A 5,391-nucleotide genomic window follows, 5' to 3' on the forward strand; every position below is an offset into this window, starting at 1 on the left:
TTGGAGCGTTGAATGCTTGCGCTTCCCTTGTAAATGGAAACAACATGTTGCCATGCTTCCTTGGCCACGGTGAAAGGTTGGAGATGTGCAATATCTTTGGGTGGAATTGCATCTTGAATAATGAAGAGAGAGGACTCGTTGAATTGATGATCTGCGGCTTCTCTAGGAGTGAGGTTGCTTGGGTCATGTGGGTAGAAACCTTGCTCAATAATTCTCCAAAGATTAGTAGAACTATGATTTAAATGACGTTTAAAACAGTAGACCCAAGAAGCAAAATCCTCATTTTTCACAAACTTAGGAGGAGGACCAACATGATTCAAATGAGTGGAGGGAACCGGTCCTCCATAAGTGAGAGGTGGTTCAACATGGGCAAAGATGCCGTTTCCACTTCTACCACTAGGTAAAGGAATTTTATCACTAGAAGCTTCCCCCATATCGGAGTTAGCATCCGCCACCTTGTTAGTGGGATCGACCACTTCCAACGATGTGGTGGATAACTTAAGACCATCAAGAAAATCCTTGAACATGCTTTGACCTCGGTCATCATGGAGGTTTTCAATGTGTCCAAAGCCGCATTGAATTCCTCACGAGAGACCGAGGATCCCCCATCGGCCATAGACAAGAATGGATTCACACTAGGGTGCTCCTCCCCACCGTCTATGGTGTCAACCATACTCTTCGGACGGTAAAGTCCTTAATAAAGAAAGTTGGCTCTGATACCAATTGAAAGGATCGGATATAGTTGACTAGAGGGGGTGAATAGGAAACTAACAATTTTTAGCTTTTCTTTACCAAATTAAACTTTGCATCAAAGTAGGTTGTCTAGATATGCAACTAGGTGAGCAACCTATATGGTGCAACAACAACAAGCACACAAGCAAGCAATGGATACAACACAATATAAGCTTGCACAAGTAAATGTGAGAGATAACCAAGAGTGGAGTCGGTGGAGACGAGGATGTGTTACCGAAGTTCCTTCCCTTTTAGAGAAAGTACGTCTCCGTTGGAGCGGTGTGGAGGCACAATGCTCCCCAAGAAGCCACTAGGGCCACCCTATTCTCCTCACGCCCTCACACAAATGTGAGATGCCATGATTCCAATATTGGTGCCCTTGGAGGCGGTGACCGAACCTTTACAAACAAGGTTGGGGCAATCTCCACAACTTAATTGGAGGCTCCAAACGACACCACGAAACTTCGCCACAATGGAATATGGTTCCACGGTGAACTCAACCATCTAGGGTGCTCAAACACCCAAGAGTAACAAGATCCACAAGGGATTAGTGGGGGGAATCAAATTTCTCTTGGCGGAAGGGTAGATCGGGCCCTTCTCAACCAATCCCTAGAGAATCAACAAGTTTGATTGGCTAGGGAGAGAGATCGGGCGAAAATGGAGCTTGGAGCAACAATGGAGCTTAGGGGTGAAAGAGGTAGTCAACTTGGAGAAGAAGACCCCCCTTATATAATGAGAGGAAAGATCCCACTGTTACCCACTTACTCAGCCCGCGACATGCGGTACTACCGCACCAACTTGCGGTACTACCGCTAGGCTGTGCGGTACTACTGCTCCCGTGGCAAAGACCAAACGAGGCCCTGTTGCGTAGACACAACGAGCGGTAGACCACCGGAGTGGTACTACCGCACATCCTTGCGGTACTACCGCAAGGCAGGGTTCGACTAGGCTGGGAAGGCACGGACTAACAAAATTACATCTGTGGCTACTTCCGCTGAGTTTTGATCTGTGCAAAAACCCGACACGGTACTACCGCGTAAGGCGCGTATATAAAAAATTACTTCCGCCCCTACTACCGTGCGTGTCAATGTGCTGGGCTAGAGGCCATGGTACTACCGCGCCTAAGGAGCGGTGCTATCGCATAGCACGGTACTACCGCGTCCCTGGTCGGTACTACCATGGGCCACTGCGGTACTACTGCTCCCTTGAGCAGTACTACCTCATGCCACAGCACAATAGCACTTGGAGTCCTTCATTTTGCAAAGACACGGATAAACGGTCGATACTCCAAAGAAGTAAAAGGAAAGGTGGTGCAAAGGAACAGATGTGTACGTGTTGATTCCACCCTAACCTTTCTGACGCGGACCCCCTCTTACTAGTACGGCATTCCTACGACTCAAATCCACCGAAAAGAAACATAGAGAAACGCCGTCTTCACTTAGGCTCCGAGGGGTACCGAATCGTCTTGTACCTAACCACGAGATATCTGAAATGCTTAATACACACGATTAGTCCGCAAATGCATTGTCATCAATCACCAAAATCACATAGGGAGAAATATGCCCTTACAGGAGGGTTGCCACATAGAGAGCATTCTAGGTGTGCCGTCCCATCGCACATATTGTACTAATATTTTCTAAAAAAAATTGAGAACATTCAAATATACATGAACCTTTTTAAGAAAAAAAACGTAGACATTTTATAAATCTCTCATGATCACTTAAAAAACGAGCAGACATTTTCTAAAAACTTTGGAAAACTTGACAATTTTTTGAACTTTTGATCATTTTTATAGAATCGTACATTGTTTAAAAAACTTTCCAACATTTTTTGAAATGGTTAACCCTTTTGAAAATGCGGATATGTTTCAAAAATTGCGGTTATTCTTCAAAATTTTCAGACACGTTTCGTAACGCAAAGCATTTTTAAAAATTATATCATTATTATTATTTTTAATACGGACATTTTACAATCTGTGAACACTTATTAAAAAATCCGAACAGTTTTTATTTATTTTAGTATTTTTTATTTTTGGATAAAAAGGCAAAAATTATGAAAATGAAAAAGGCTAAAGAAAAAAAGTGAAGAATATTGTCCATCATGCCGTATGTGTGCGTGCGCATGGCTACATTGTGTGCCATGTGCGTTTGTACAACAATTTGACGCATTGAGCATCAAATAAGACACGTACACATCAAAATTATCTTGCCATACAAACCAATACAAGTATTTGATTTTTTTAATCTCAGAAAATATTTAGAAATAAATAATTTTTTTAAAGAAAAATAGACAAGTTTTCCCTATTTTCTTTTTCAAACATATTTATATATACAAAAGGCAATATGTATCAATTTCGAAAACATTCTTGTATTTGACAAACTTGTTGATGCATTTCGAAATATACATTCATGTATTTTAAATAAATATATATGTATAACTAAAAATAAATTAAAAGGAAAATATGAAAAGGAAATTAAAATTTGGAAAGAGAATATGAGGGAGCTAATTAATAAACAATAAACTTACTAGTAAAGTAAATGCCTGAAAAATAGAATTTCAAAAACATAAACTAGAAGAGGAAACAAAAAAATTAAGAGAAAATAATAAATAGGCTGGTCTATTACACGTCTGTCATTTCCCACGACTTGGAAAACTTTAGAGAGTCCTCCTAAACCGCGCTTCAGACGCCCCTTTGCAGAACTGGCGCTCACGCAGCCACGCACTTGGGCCCGCCCAATGTGCTCGCTCGCTCGGCTAGTTCATGGCTGGCAGTCAACCGTTGACTTTCAAAAAAGGTACTAGATCTGAATAAGAATTAAAAATTTGAAAACAGTTCATGAATTTGAAAAATAAGCATAGAATTAAAGAAAAATGTGACTTTGAAAAAGTCTCACAGTTTCGAAAAAACGTTTAAGAAAATTGAGAAAAGTTCATGAGTTTAAAAAAGTAGAAGAGTTTGAGAAAGTACACAAAAATGAAAAAAGTTCATGAATTTGGAATAGTTCACACAAAAAATTCAATATTTTAAGAGGTTCATGAATTTTAAAAATCACTAAAAAATAGCAAAACTAAAAAAGTTCACAGGTTTGAATTATTTTTCTTGAAATTTGTGTAGAGTTCACAAGAAAAAGTTTGCAAAAACTGAAAAGGTTCAGGGATTTACAGAAATTTCATGAAATTTAGAAATGTTCATGAAGTGGAAAAAGTTCACAAATTTGAGAATAGTTTACGAATTTGTAAAAAAAAAGTCAAATTTTGAAAAAAAATCACACATTTGAAAAAAAGGAAAAGGAAGAGAAAAAAACGTTTGGAAAAACCAGAAACAAAAAGAAAAAAAGGTCAAAATATTTCCGAAACTTCGCAAAACCAGGCTGGAAATGCTTCCAGAAGCTTCCCAAAAATCAAGACAAATTTCCCACTACCTGCTTACATGGGCTAGGCCGATTAGATCGAAGCGTGTGCGCTCGATATGTTAATGCTATAACCGGCGCCTGAAGCGTTGAATAGGAATCGATGGCTTTAGAACCATCCTTCTAGATTGGGTATTTCCTATTTGCTACTTGTCGCAGAAGATTGTTGACCGCAGAGGGGCAACGCGAGGAACATTTTATTTAACACAGTGTAAACACAAACACGCATACATACGCATATACATTCGCCCATATGAACACATACACGAACACCCTACCCATGTGAGCACCTCCGAGAGACTAAGCTGGCACATCATCTTGAGATTGACGAAGTCACCACAGACGTCTTTGTAGTCGACGAAAACGTCTCCTCCCACTGAACACACATCGCGGGAAAAGCCTTAAATAAATTCAGAAAAATGCAAGCACCAACGTGACTTGAACTTTGGTGTGTTGGAAAAGCAATTGGGACGAACCATTTAGCTAGCGGTATACTTCAATTTTTGGGAATGTCATACTTCTGTTTTTTCAAGTTTTAGGAACCTTCTAGAAGGTTTGTGTCTAATTTTTATTTTTTATGTTCTTTTCTCTATTGCTTTTTTCAACAGTTCTTTTTCTACTAGACACTCACCGCGGCAAATTGTTGCCCAGGCGCACAAGAGTAGTGTGATTTGGCCAACCCACTTTGCACTCAATGCCGTGCCACTGTCGCAAGCATTAGTGCTATGTTTTTTTTCTTGATTAATTAGTATTAGTTCATTTTTTTCATTTTCATTTCGAAAAAGACATGAATAATTATTAATATTTAGAAAGCGAAGTATTTTCGAGAAAGGGAGCATTTTGTAACTTAACTGAACCTTTTTTGAAATAATTAACATATTTAAACTTTTGTGAGCATGTATAAAAAACTCTGAACATTTTCAGAAAAAATGTGTGCATTATTTAAATTTGTGGATATTTGTAAATTTATGAACATTTTATCAATAAATCTGAAAGTATTCTAAATTTATAACCAGAAAAGAGTAAAATGAAACAAAGTAGTAGATAAGAAAAACCTATGGAAAAACAATAGATAAATTAACTGAAAAACCAAGAACTGAACACAAACCTCTAGAAGGTTCTTAAAACCGGGATAACCAGAGCTACAACATTCCTAGAATGTACCGCTGGCAAAATGGGCAGCCCCAGTTGTTCTTCTGCGTTGGTTGAAAGTGTGCCACGTTGAACGGCAAATAAGAAGTACCTACCC

Source organism: Triticum dicoccoides, chromosome 5B (genome assembly GCF_002162155.2).
Source record: "Triticum dicoccoides isolate Atlit2015 ecotype Zavitan chromosome 5B, WEW_v2.0, whole genome shotgun sequence".
NCBI lineage: Eukaryota > Viridiplantae > Streptophyta > Magnoliopsida > Poales > Poaceae > Triticum > Triticum dicoccoides.